Consider the following 15667-nt stretch of genomic DNA (forward strand, 5'->3'; position numbering starts at 1 on the left):
TTCATTGTTTATAACGTTTACTATCAGCAAGATTACTTATTGCTGTTTTACATTCGACATGCAGAATATGTTCTTTCTATAAAGTTATTTCACTTGGTTTGTGTTTATGTATTGATTTTAGTTAAGTTTCAAGATTTTGGGGTAGTAATTAGTAACGAATTATTCCCCATCATCATCATCATCATATGTATCCTGTCATCATTGACATGTCACTTGCTGCAGCTGAGAAGCTTCCATGCCCCACGTTCTGCAGCTAACCTGTTCGTCGTCACGTACGATATTTCTATTTTAACCCTTTCACTGCTAAGTATGTTTTCGTGGCGCAAAAAATATTTATTGTGGTTTCTGGAGTGTATGTAAGTCATATTAACATAATATGGAAAAAATATCTTGAAAAAATTATATTTTGCTTAAGAAACTATACCCACACATTTGTGAGGGTAGCCACTTACAGTACACAAATGTCTATTATTTCTAAGAAAATACTTTTTATTGCATTTTTTTCTGTTGATACTTTAACTCGTTTGAACTGTGAATTTGTAAGTAAATGAGCTTATTTCAGCAGTTTTGGCTTACATTAGTACACTTTGTTCAAAAATTGTTTCATAATCTCGGTGTTTGAACTATTTTCGACCTCTAAGATCTAACATATGTGATTGCATTGCAGAAGGTTCACATATTTTGAAGAGAACGGATTTATCTCTTACCATGGCTCAAGAGTGGAAAACTATTTATAGACAACTAGAGTGTGCTCACATATCGAAAAGTTGTATCCCGAATTGTTGTATGTGGTAGATACTCCATATTACTCCAGAGGCATGCTATTGTAACAGTTTTTTTTTTCTTCGAACCTGTTTGTTCTGAAATCGTTGGAAACAGTTAGTCGCTGTATTTTGTCAAACATAAGAATACATTGCACTTACTGCATAAAACCCTAGATCTCTTTTTGTATCCTTCCATCTTACAGCAAAAAAAGTTTTTGAGTTTCTGTGGTATTGTCAATTGAGAGACACAATCGTACCTCACATCATGCACTAGTAATGTTAAAGGTCTTTCTGCTGAATTCTTTAACTCAGTTTCTTCTTGCCCTTCGTGGGTACTAGGTCTTCTTATTTTTCTTGGTGGCAAGTGAGAAAGCATTAAAGCTGTGACCAAACACATCCTGAAGTGAAGAAGACCCATGACTTTGTTTTCTGGAACTTGGCAAGCCAAGGAGTCCCTCTTGTATTCTAACCATGAGTTACATACTGCCATATCAATAAAATGGAAAATGACACGCAGGTATCACTTTTTAGATTTCAAATGAATTTTGTAATACGACATGAGCTGATCTATCTTGCCAACCCACCTTATACTTCTGTTGTGCAGATTCACAACGTCTGGCCGAGTTACTTCGTCGTACTTTTCCTCTTTCTTCTTGTATCTTTTCCTACTGTCTACTTCCCCAAAACCCACAAAACTAGATAACATTGTGACTGCTTTGTTGTCAAACCATCTAGTAACCACTAAGTTCTCTTCTTGTGTTACTATTACGATGGTTACAGTTTCAACTTACAATAGTCGTGTGAATGAGGAAATATTCGCTATAAACCTATCAAAAGCAACTAGGTGAGAATACCTCAAATACTACTACTACAACTACTACTATTACTACTACTACTACTACGAAGAAATATCAATACATTTAAATACAGTGTGCTAATATCCTGTCTAACATTATTTGTATTACTTTTTGCCCGACTGTCCAAAACAAATACAAATAAGATTTTACAGGAAATTACTGAATTTGTACTAGTAGCATAATTTAAAGTAAAATCCTCCAAAGAACTAAAACAAATATTGATTCTATTGTTTTCAAAAGACATTGTTTTCAAAATTTGTTTTCTCATGAACATAGAAAAAATAAATTTCTAGATTTCTGAAACAAAAAAAGTTTGCCTTTACTGGCTACCCGCACAATTGTGATGGCCGAAATTTACGACGTTCCTGCCAATTTGATAATTACCGTGTAGACGTAACGAATTGCCCTAATAAAGAAATACATCTTAGTTCACAATAAAAGCATATATACTTACCAAACACACTTCAGACGATGAGTAATAGACTTCCAAAACTATGGATCTCGAGGGTTTTCTTCAACTATGCAGAATACACTACTCAAAAACGTTGTGATTTCCAATATACTCAACAGATAGCAATTCAATACCTGACAACTTGTTATTCAGACACTCACAAATGTACTTGTAGCTAATTTGTGTACTAAAATCCTTTGATTGTCATTTTTTTGCCACAGTGAAAGTAGCACTCACAATTGTGAGAGTATCTACTGAAAGGGTTAATATCGTCCATTAATTGTAGTCTCCTTCGCCCTCTCCCTCTCTTTCCTGCCACCATACCATTTAGCACGTCCTCCATGATTCAGTTCCTTCTTACCCAATGTCCCAATCAGTTTCTCTTCCTCTTCTTAATAATATCTATTTTTTTTTCTTCCCCACCATTTCTAACACAATCTCATTTTTGTTTCTCGCTCGATCCAACTAATTCTTATCATAATTCTTATCATTATATTCTTATCATTATTCTTATGTATGTTTATAAGTAATTAGTTGTTTTCTTTTTTGTTTCCAGGTAAGCACAAAATACAAGAAATTTATCTATATGACACGTAAGTATATGTATTTCATATCATAAGGTAAAGCACTTTCTTTTTATAAAAATACTTATTAGAACGTATTCTATGTGTACACAATACATTTTCTGGTTACTTTTGCCTTCAATGAATACAAAGAAGATCGAATTATGATTATATAGTTGTAATTTCGAGATTTGTTTTTAAATCAAAGATGATGAGAATTTATATCTATCATCTCCTTGATGGCATTAGAATATCATTTTTCGAATGACCATCGTCAATCCGTTGTACTTGAAACAGCCTCTCAGTGGAGTAAATGAAATGCTGCCATTAAATTGCCTCTACAGGCAATGGGCGTTCTTTTTCTTTTTTGCAATACATTTGAATGAATATAGAAGAGATTTCTAATTAGTGTTAAGAGCTCTGATAATCTTTCATCTAATAAGTGCTTGACTCCTGCATGATTAGATTTCTCCTAAGCTGGAATGCAGATATTAAATTCAGGTCGAACATCTCCATTTCTCTGCTAATTACTCGAACAATGCACGTAAAGTGCTTCCGTGTTGGGACATCGTCAGAATTTTATTGGATTCGTGAGCTGAAAATACTTATTTCTTGACACAGTGGGCGCCTTGTTAACAGCAGACAATACATTTTAATTAAATCAAGACGTGAATGTAAAAAAGCCGATTTCATTTTGTAGTAGCACAGATTTCGATAGTCATCTAACCAGTCCTCACTTCTTTCCGAGTTTCCAAAACGTTATGGAATTCAGAGAAAGTAGCTTTTAAATGTAATATTTGAAATGTACTACAACCTTCTGTTGTACCTACACTATGTTCCCAAAAGTCTGGACACATGGTACTGTTGGCTTGAAAAGCCATCTATAACTAAAAGTATGTCGGGCCTCCTTTTGCTTGAATTACGGTGTTTAACCTTCACGTAGGGTAGCCACTAAGTTCTGGTACACTGGTGGAGGAATTTTGCTTAATTTCTCTTGTAGCATCGTAGACGGCGCACGTTTGGTTGTTGGTCGAATAGGTCTGGCACTTAACGGACGCTCCAATTTATTTCAAAGATGTTCTATAGGGTTTAGCTCGGGCTTTGAGCAAACCAGTCAAATTCCCACCTAATTATTGTCAAATACGACTCAGTGGCGCGTGCTGTATGAACATAAGCATTATCGTGTTGATATGTAATAAGTCCTGTCCCAAACTGTTTCCATAGTGTCACTAGCATGCTATTGACACACTAGAAATCACTGACTCATTAACTAAAACTAACGGGCCCAACCCCAACCAGGAGAAACAATCCCAAACTATGACACTACAATCACCAAATTTTACGGTTGACAGAATCTACTCCTGTAAATACCATCCGCCAGGTCCTTACACGTCCATCAGTGTGCCAGAGCATGCATCGTGATTCATCAGCTCTACATTACATCCTTCCACTGCTCCAAAGACCAATTACGGCGCTCTTTACTCCATTGTAATCACCATTGTAATTGGGGTGTGTGATTAGGGGTTTCCTGGCGGCAGCACGGTGAAAACTAACCGTTATTTCCTCTCGACAGACAGTCCTCTCACCGACCTGTGTACTTAAGCTGAGATGGAGGTCCTCTGTAACCTCTGATAAGTTGTTTCGCACAGTACGCTTCAGTTTTCTCCGGTCTCGATTACTTAGTTTATTAAGTCTACCAGAGCTAGACTTCGGTTCAGTAGTTCCCTGGCAATTCTACTTGGCTATGACATCGCTAACTGTGGACCGGGACACATTTAGCTGCTGCAAAACTCTCTGATCGTATATTTAAGTTTTTGGGCACCTACAATCATGCCCCTGTAGAATGCATTCAACTTGTTCTGTTGACTCATCGTGACGGACAACACGTGTTTGATGCTCCAGCATTTCTGCCTTCACTTATATAATGTTGGTGAGATGTACTGAAGTCATTCTGGGAAAATTAACTTGACGTAAAGAGATGGGAGGTGACTTTTGGCAACATGGTGTATATCCCACATTACAAAAAAAAAAATCATATCAATTATGGACCTATAAGCTTGATGACGAACACTTAACCGCTGAAGCACCCATAAATCCCCAATCAATCAATCAATCAATCAATCAATCAATCAAATGAATTGACCAACAATACAGACCTCAGAAACTTGACTAGTAGACTTAATTTATACTTATTAGAAACTTAGGTAGAAGACATATTTTACTGATCTCTTTGAAAAAAAAAATGAACAATGTCTCTTTTCGTACTTTCCTACAATTTGATTCGTGATTTCAAGACAATTCACTTAATTTCTCTGTAACTTAAATGTAATTTAATTATAGGATCTTTCTGTACAGTCATACATGGAATATTTAATACTGTATTAACTTTTCTTCTTGTTGCTTCGATTGTAGCAAAAGGCTAAAATAAATAAAACAGTGTTGTTACACTTTTTTCGATAAGAACCTCATAAAAGGAATAATAATAGCCTTTACACAGTGTTGCCATACCTTTACAGATAATATCCCAATAGGAGGAGGGATAATGACCTTGACCCCGTGTGTTCCTGTTTGTAGAAAGGGGTTCAAACTGTTTTTTTCACGTCTAGCGTTGCCATGTTCCGAAGAACAGAAAAAATACCCAATGTGTGTGTTCCTCTTTCGCAGAATGAGCGATTTAATTTTGCGGTATAGGTTTGTGGAAAATCTGTACTCCTATCCGGGTCTAAGAGGAGGCTTAGTTCTAGCGGGGTTGGCCTTATTCTGTACTTTAATGCAGTATGTCATTGCATTCATTTGGATATTTGAAATTATAGTACAATGAAAACAAGGCGATATTAAAACTAACACCTACGTACTACATTCATTAAGATTCATAACATCTTTGTTCAATGCACATTATTTTTTTTTTCATTTAGGTGTGCATGTGAGAGTGTGTGTTATTCTTGTTGCAGTGCATCGCAATTAGTGTTGCGCGATAATGCTCTACTGCGAACTTTATCTCTTTCTTAGATTTATGTTGGTGATTTTTTTTATTTTTTATTTCATTTCGCCAAATATTTATGATATTGAGATGGTACCAAAACACTTCATGCCATTCTGCGAAACAGGAGGTAATCGAAGCGAATTATTTGTCGACATTTAGCAGCTAGGACACTTTTATATAACAGTAATGGTTAAACTTGGCAATGCTGCACACTGATAACGCATTCTGCGAAACAGGATTCTACGAAACGGGATTCTACGAAACAGGATTTTACAAAACAGGATTCTACGAAGCAGGAGACAACTCCTTGAACAGTGCTGGTTCATGCTTTCAAATAAGAAGGTGAAGGCAAATAAAATGACATATAAGTGTTCATAGAAAGAAAAGAGTAGGATTCATACGGTGTTACTACACTCCTTCAGATCAATAAGCTTCAATTAACAGAGCTAATGAGCTAGACACATATTTTGCAGATAAAGCAACACGTAGAAGGACACGACTTATAATTTTTGAAGAAAAAAATAATAATAGAAATCCACCCAGAAAAGTTGTATCACTTTGAAATTAATTTTATCAAGCTTTTGTATATTCAAATACCATTTAATGTATATTTTTCAATTCAGCTGAAGGTATATTCTGTATTTAATTTGTTTTGTTTAATGTTGAAAATAATTATCGAGAAATGATTTTACATAATATTTCTTACCAATATTTCTCTATTCAAGTCCTATTTTATGATAACTAACTCACAATGAATTGTACTTCCGTTTTTGCTGCTTTTATAATGAATTCAAGATTTCCAAAACATTATAAACAATACACACTATTTCAAGCTAATATGACAAGTGATACATGCTGTTTGCATACAATTTTGCCACAAGACCATTGCGTCCGAATTTAACATGTTTTTAAATAGGCGAACAAATTGTATTAATATCTTTATGATATTTTGACATTAATACTCTACCCTCGTATATCATTCAAAAATCGGTGCAATTCTTGAACCCACATCTAGCGCTGTCGCAAGTTTCTATGATAATAACTCGTATGACCATTAAAATGTATTATCTTACATTTTGCAATTGGAATTATATGCAAATACAAACCAATTGTCTGACTGATTTTGTCGTAATCTTGCAACTTTTAGTTGCCTTAGTTGAGGTGAGGTATTATAACTTTATATATAATCAATAGTTGGGCTGAAGTGGTTTAATGTACATCGTGAAAGAATTGGGGGAGAGGAACCATGTAAGTAGCTCCTTCGCTGCTTGGACTGTCAGGTTGTATTTATAGCAGAATTTACGTGTGAGAGCTCATTTTCTGACGGCGGCGATACGCAGATGGAGGCCACGACCGCTTTGTTGATGAACCGCACCGGAGGTGATTGTAATGGGCTGAGTACCCTCCAACCAAATGGAGACGTGACTGGCTTCAATAGTCTGTGCATTGCTGTTGGCGGAGGGAGACAATTAGCATTTTTAGTGTCTTTCATTACCGTGTGCGTCAGGTAATTCACAAAGTTATTTAATGGCTATGGTACTTATAGAGGATAAATATAGGAGAAATATAAAAATATATAAAAATAAATAAGGCATACCGTTCTGACTTTATTTCTTATTATAAAGTCAACAAGAGTAAGTTTATAAAATATTAAAGAATTTATCCAAGCAGAAGCTTTCTTATTGATCACAAGTTGTTACTTACTACGATTACTTTGACTTTCAGTGATGTTGTATTAAATATAATATGAAACTGTCCTTTAGTTAGCTAGTATACCTACTTCATATTACTATAATTGGGAGGTCCCATGCCAAGACAAACTACCTACAAAACAACAAGCTTTTATGAAATTAAGAATAAATTTTATAACCAATCTTTAAAAAAAAATAGGAATACATAAAATATATTTCTTATATATAACATTCTTAATGGGCATCTTTTACATAATATCGTATTACAAAAATTATGCAGCACCGATATTAGTGGTAATACTGCCATTTTAGGTAACTAAGATGCGACATACTTTGGGTTGGCTAACTAGATCCGTAGTTAGATTGGTGTCGCGTGAGGCTTGCTGTCTGAAAGCAACGCATGCAGTTTTACATTGTAGTAAGGAAATGCGCACACACAACATAGATATTATGGAAGGAATGCCACAGTTGAAAATAAAGAATATTCAATGATGAACACAAAATACTGTAGCAGAAACTTGAAAAGATGCGTGATCAACAGACTGTGACTTTGTGATTCTGGTACGCCTGTCAACAGTAGGCTGAATCTTTACTGAGCCAATGATAGTCAAAGTTCGAACTTCCCAAGATGAAGAATAGTTTTTTTTTTTTTTTTTAATTAAGAAAGAAGCTTTGCTACCGTCAATTGAGACTCTTTCACTACACTTCATTCTGAAGCCGCATTCTTCAACTGTACAGTCGATTGCAGACACTGGCTTCTCAGAAAGAGCTGTGTATGCTCTATCGGACTTTCCATTACGTTTCGGTATAATTTTCTTTCATTTGGATAGGTCATTCCGACATCTTTCGGTAGCAATCTGGGATCGGCAACTCTTATCTGAAAAATATACATATTTTTGTAAGATATATAAATTTTGTTCGTAATATTAGTCAAGTACAATTTTTCATATTATTACAAATTACTGTAAAACGACAAATGAATCAAGTTCTCACATGAAACTAACATTTCTATCGGGCTGTTTGTACGGCATCGTACTATAGCAAATTAGACAACAATGTCAAAGAAATCGCATGTCTTAAGAAAGTTTCTATAATTCACTATTTTTTTTATTATTTTCTACTCAACTTTTTATATCCATATACTTGTTTACTCTCTAATAACGTTAATGTTGTGGTTCACACACACACACACACACACACACACACATATATATATATATGTGTGTGTGTGTGTGTGTGCTAGTCTCATGCTATACTTTTGAATTATTATTTTTGTATTATTAAAGTGAATTTTCTCTAAGAATGTCCTAGGTAGGTGAACAAATAGAACCTAGTGGTAAAATCCTCGATATAAAGAAAAATCTCAATATGCAAATAAAAATATAATACTAGCAGGTCATTGGAGTCAACAGAAACTGCCTCAGTGCTTTCGTTAATACACTTACACATTCTTTGATACTACAGCAGGCAACCACGTTATTACTTGTGTCAGAGAGAAGTACATCAGAAAATGCCCATCTCCCACAATACGTCATACATTACATTATGATGAAACAAGGAAGTGTGTTCCAGTTTGATGTATGCACATGCTAACAAAACGAATTTTCATCAACTTATCACTACAAAAAATGCGCGCCTATAGCATTGGGAAAACTGACATAGGTCCCTCTGGCATATGGTCCATTTGATAAAAAACATATCATGTAGTTTATGTATAAAATGTGTTTTCTCATAATCAATATCAATGTTTCAGACGTCAATGTTTCATTCGTTGGGCAGTATTCGGAATCTCCAGACATATAAATATTTTCGTCAGACCTATCCGACATCGCTGTTTCCGACACCTGAGTACACGGTCAGTCAGAATGGAAGTCATCTTGGTTCTCTATTTAGTTCTTTTTACCTCATGAAACAGGCGGATGTATATGCATTCGCCACAACAACCAATTCCATCTGTTGGCAATCTAAAGAAGCTACAGACTTGACTCGCTCTGACATGCAAGACATACAATTCTGAACATAAATATTACGTTATCTCCAGTTTTTTAAAAAAAAGATGTAGTTTGTCCGTTTTGGGACTGGGAAAGGAGAGAGGGACTGGTGAATTTCTGTAGACAGAATTCACTAATAATTGCGAACACTTGGTTCAATCTGCACAATAGAAGAAGATATACATGGCAATCACCAATAGACGGCGGAAAATATCAGATAGACTATGTTATGATTCAGGACAGGTATCGGAATAGCTTAAAGAACGCGAAGACCCTTCCCAGGGCTGATATTTTCTCTGATCATAATACTCTGATCATTGTGCAGGGCGAAGTAGATATTCAACTGAAAAATGTAAGCAGAAGAAAAGTAGGCAACAAAGTGTTGAATACTGAAAAGTTGAAAAACGAGGAAATAAGAAAACTTTTCGTTGAAAAATTCGAAGAAAAATGTTCAAACGAGGAAAAGATAGCCACAGGTAGTAACGCACGGTGGGAACATATTAAACGTTGGTTACAGCAGGCTGCAGAATAATCAGTAAGTTACCGCGAACACAAAACGGGTAAGAAACCATGGGTTACAGAGCAGATGTTGCAGAAAATAAGGGAGAGGAAGACGTGGAAACGGGTTGATACGGAAGAGGGCAGAAAGATGTACAAAAAGTTAAATAATGAATTACGAAGAGAAACAGACAGAGTGAGGGAAGAGTTTTACAAAAGAAAATTCGAGAACATAGAAGAATTAAAAAGAATTGGGAAATATGAGGGAATGTACTAGGAGATGAAATCTATGGAATTTCGGAGTAAACGAAGGGGTATTACGATGGCAGTAGAAAATAAGAATGGGAAGGTAGTCAGCGAGAGAAATGAGGTCATAGAAAGAGGGAAAGAATACGTTGAAGACTTATATGAGAATAGGGATAGACCGTGTAGCCTCAATGTTGAAGTAGAAAATGAAGTAGGCGAGGGTGATAAAGGATTTAGTATTCCTCGGGATGAGTTTGAAAAGGCTATATCCGAGATTAGGAATGGAAAGTCAACCGGGATAGATAATATACCAATCGAATTCATTAAAAATATAGGATACAAAGGAAAGAAAGAATTGTTCCAACTATGCAATGAAATATATGAAACAGGAGAATGACCAAAAGACATTCTGAAGACCATTGTACGACGCAGTCTCACATTAGTTTTATTAATAAAGTTTATATAGTAGTATATTTAAATGTTATCATTAATTTGCATATCAAAATGGAAATGTTTTTTTTTATTTTCATATATTATTTATATTATTAATTAACTTAGAATCATATTTATTTTTATTTCCTAAGTATTGGTAATATTATAGTTTATATCGAGAATGTGACTATAAATATTGGATTTCATATATAGAAAGATAGACTCTAGTGAGTTAGATTTTTCTTAAGGCAAACTTGTAGAAGACAACGAAGCTCCAAAAGGTCAGTCACCTATGCTTGATCACCCTAGCCAACTATATTGTGAGTTGAAACTAAAAAATACTGTTTTATTTCTGTTAAGCAGCTATAAGAATACTGTATAGAACTAAAAAGCCATAAAACCCTCTGAGTTGTAACACTACCGAAAAGGCGACAGAAAGTCGGATATTTGTCTATTGTCAAAATTTAACACATAGATATAAAAACAGAAGGACAATGATGTGTTAAAATCTTGGGTTGACCGCCGATTTCACAAGAATTCGAGCTGGCGTAGCGAATCTAGCAAAACAGGCTGTGAATTCGTTCCAGGTTTACCAGATGAAGCAGTTTGTAATATCAAATACTAATAATAATTAAAATATGTAGGAATTAGTGTGTTTAAGAGTCAATTATGTATTGGAAAGCTACGCTTACCCTTATTGTTTTGTTTTACCTTTTCCGTCCTTCCGTATATCGTATCATAAAACTTTCTTTCAGCCGTGAAAAAAAAAATAACAAGTACTATCTGGTATTGGAGGGTGGAGTTTTGGCTTTCTGCTGGGGACAGACGGAACTGGGAATCCTTACCCTAAGAAATTGTTTCAAATAAAGTTAATAGAGGATGACAACTCCATACCACATATGTATATGGTAGCAAAGATATGTATATACTTGTAAGTAAAGTAGATGTATGTTTAATTTCATTCTATAATTAATAATTTGTAAAATTGTCACGCGGAAGCAGAAAACTCCGAACTATTATGGTTGTCCGCGACATTATGAATTCTTTCCGCTAGAGGGCTCCAGTGACTAGACACACATAAGAAAAGAACATGTCAGGTGGTGGAAAACATATTAACCGGCCTATTTTAAATGCAAAATTTTAAGGTTATATCAGAAGGGGACTATAACATATTTGGTATCTAATGAAAGGCCAAGGAATGCAGATTTTAGTGCTTGATTCGAAATTAGGTGACAATCTATAAGAAGTGAATTATTTGCATATAAAGTCAATGTAAATAAAAATAAGCATACTTCCTTGCAAAGTTCCGTTAGCAGGTAGATAGACAATAGAAAAGGTTATCTCTATTGAAAAGCCAGTAGCTTTGAGGCGAAGCACGACTCTTGGGCGTCAAACCCCTTTTACAAAACCGAAATTCTGGAGAAGAACAAGGCAGTTGGCGTTTAGATCGGGTCTGTGAAGTTGCTGCTCGTGTGAAAATAGTCATTTTCATCATGAAATCTATAGATTCAACAGAGTTAGTTGAATTGGAAGATAGGTGCATACATTTATTTTCAAAGTAAACTTAGTTAAGTGCGATAAGTTGCACCATTGGTGTTAAAAATAAGTTAAATAAACTGTGTCAGTTTTCTAGACTATATGCATTTTTAGATCCAATCTGACAATACTGGTAACGAATACACACATCTTCTGTATGCAGCAACAAACCATTAAAATATATATATAGAGAGAGAGATAGAAGTGCAACTATAACCAAGTTTGAAGTGGTTACACAGTGGTGGACTCAAAGTTATAATCAGTTACCAAGGACTTAATCTACCTTAGGATGCTACGGAAACTGTTTTAAAAGAATACCATCAACTTGAAAGAATAGACACTAAAATTGTGATTAATGCTGTGAAGTAACGGACACACCTACCTGGAAATTAAAGAAGATGAACTGTGCAATAGATACAAATACATATTATTAACTATGAACTAGTGATAAAAAAATCATAAGAGTTTTTTTTTTTTTAAATTATTTTAGTTCAACTGTGAGCATATCTTATATCGATATCAATTAAGTGTTGTGGTTTAAGTGATTAAGTGCTGTGTTTATAATAAAAGTGTTTATTAAACTACATGGAGTTATCAACTTCCCTAACGGAATTTCGGCTGGTATGGTAAGTACCAGAATAATTTGTTTGTTTCTTGCAGGTTTGCTGGATTCCATGCTCTTTAATATCAGATGTTCGAAACTAGTAAGGTAATCACACACCTATTCTTTGATAAACCAAGGTGGCAGATAACTCATGCGTAAGTCCACATATCAAAGAAAGTCCGAAAGGGGCTACAGGACTTTAAATAAGGAACTCACACTTACAGAAATGGCATTATAGAAATTATATATATATATATATATATATATATATATATATATATATATATATATATATATATTATTATTATTATTATTATTATTATTATTTTAATCTTAGCTCTACCGACTTTTATCTAAATTTCAGTAATTTCTATTGTTTTATTTGGCATATCTTTTGTTTTTCTTTAAATTTGGATGATACAACATTCCTGTAAGTAAAGGGGTAGTAAGAGAGAGATTTACATATGAGTTTCATACAGAGATTTCTCTTTTCCTCTCCTGCCCTCCACATAATTTTGGCTTCCCAGCGTAAGGGCAATTACTACGCTTGTGTGCATAGTTATTTTACACATTAGTTTGGCACCTAGCGTAGTAGCCATATTATATGCTAGGATTACAGGCAAAGGCTCAGTACAATCACATAATTTTGGCATCCATGTGTGAGAGCTTAACCACGTTGATCATTTCTTTACTTAAATGTTTTAACACCCTACGTGTTTGGCAAGAAGTGTGCAGGTTACGCACTGTTGTTCACATCCTAGCGTATAACCGAGTGTGTGATTACTTAAAGATTAGTAAAATTTTCGTGTAATGAATTTATTTTGTCCCAAATGCTTTCCAAAACATAATTGATATAAAAGTAAAATGTGTGTAGAAATGTGTTTATATATATAATACTTGAGAAGTTGTAAACTTGAAGGGGGGAGATAATTTTATAGAGATAACATTTAGATAAAATAGAGTTTCTTTCATTTTTATTAGTGAACTCATTAGATTAATTAGAATTGATGGTTTTGACTAGGCTGAAAAGCAGAAAGATGAATGAAGAACTTAGAGATTTAAAACAAGCGCAAAGTATGTCATTTACAGAAGTAGGAGATCAGGGAGATGAAATTCAAGTGAGAGACGAAAACATAGAAGTAGGCAATGAGACAGATGGGATAGGAAACACAACTAGTTCATCAGACCCAGTGTTGCAATTCTTGATGCAAATGCAGCAAGAATTAAATAACAAAATTGATAAATCTCAGCAAGAATTAAATAACAAAATTGATAAATCTCAGCAAGAATTAAATAGTAGGATAGATAGATCCCAACAAGAGTTACAGCAGGAACTGAAAACCGAAATTAGGAAAGAGGTGCAAGAGTTGGGCTCCAAACTAGCACAAACTCACCAGGAGTTAGATAGTAAAATTAGTGCATTGTCTAGTAAGCTAGAAGATACAAATGAAGAACTGAGAAATACAAGAAGGGATTTAGAACATTCACAGAAAGAGCTTGAATCTAGGCTGAGTAGGTCACTACAAAATACAGAGCAACAACTACATAACGATATAGAGAACACCGTACAACAATTAAATGTAACAGTAAATCAAGTTTCTGAAAATTTAGACCAGACAGCTAGAAATTTAGAAGAAGTTAGAAATGATCTAGGAAATAAGATAGGATCTTTAGAAGAGCAAGGTGAGAATATTATTGGTCATGTTGAAAGAAATCGGGCAGAAGTAGAGACAAAATTAAGTGATATAATTTCTGTACACGCGAATGTAACTGATGAATTAAGAAATACTATCGAGAGTGTAGATTCGAGAATAACCGGAAAAGTAGAGGCCATAGAAGAAATGATTTCTGCCAGATTAAATATCATTGAGTCAAATCGCGTAGAAGTCTCCTCACACACTAGCATTCCACCAGAACAGGCTATGCCCTCATGTTCACGTACTATTCCTAATGAATCAATTTTGCCGAGTATAGCACTACCTGCATCCTCTGTTTCACCACTCGATAATCAGACAGCACAGTTGTCAACAGTCATGAACCCTTTTATTCATCGTGATCTAAGTCTACCAAATTATCAGGGTACAGAGGACGAACCCCAAACATATAACTTTTTGCTAGACTTAGACAATTACTTCGCATTAACAGGTGTACCGAATGAAGCACGTTTGTCATTCATTAGTAGAACGTTAAAAGGGCCAGCACTTTCGTGGTTCAAAGTCATGCGTCAGAAAATTGTTACGTATGAAGAGTTTGTGATTAAATTTAGAGAAACGTACTTAAGTCAGGAACGATTGGCTACACTAAGAGCTAATTTGTTAACAGTTCAATTCGACAATAAGGTTCATAAAAATCCTTCTGATTTTCTGTTGAACATCCTACATCAAAATTCAATATTGGATCCTCCTGTAGACGAATCTTGCTTATTGAAACTCTTACCGAGAAAACTTCCAGTATATATATTTAGGACCTTAGTGGCTTCGAAACCACAATCTCTTACAGATTTACTCGCGATTGTGAACGAAGTACAGGCAACTCATTACGACCGAGATAGATTTCCTCCTCGTAGAAATATGAATATGTTGCAAGTGTCCTCTGAGAGGGTAGACACACATCCTCGTAGGAATAATAGAAGGAATGTCCCATACACACGAGGACAGCAACGGAGAGACAATAGAGGCAATAGTAATGAGAGCCCAAATTCAGGTCATAAAGGGAGAAGGGAAGGAGGTCAATCACCCCGTAATGAGCGCTACCCTTCACCTGAAAATAGACAAAACAACAGGGGACAGCGAGGTTCGAGAAGGGGAAATAACAACAGTACACGGAATGGAAGTAGAAATCAAAACAACTACATTCCGGAGCAACAAATACAACTGCTAGAAACCTATCATAATAGCGAAGGACAAGGTTACCAAACTAACCAAAATGCACCCAGTGTGACAGGGGGTCCTCATTATAACAACTGATGCTTTCCAGCACATACAGCGGGAAAGTTGGATGTAGTACTTGTGAATAGAACATCTGATATCCAACAGACGAATAAAGCCCTGT

Source organism: Thermobia domestica, chromosome 6 (assembly GCF_964235325.1).
Source record: "Thermobia domestica chromosome 6, izTheDome1.hap1.1, whole genome shotgun sequence".
NCBI classification, from domain to species: domain Eukaryota; kingdom Metazoa; phylum Arthropoda; class Insecta; order Zygentoma; family Lepismatidae; genus Thermobia; species Thermobia domestica.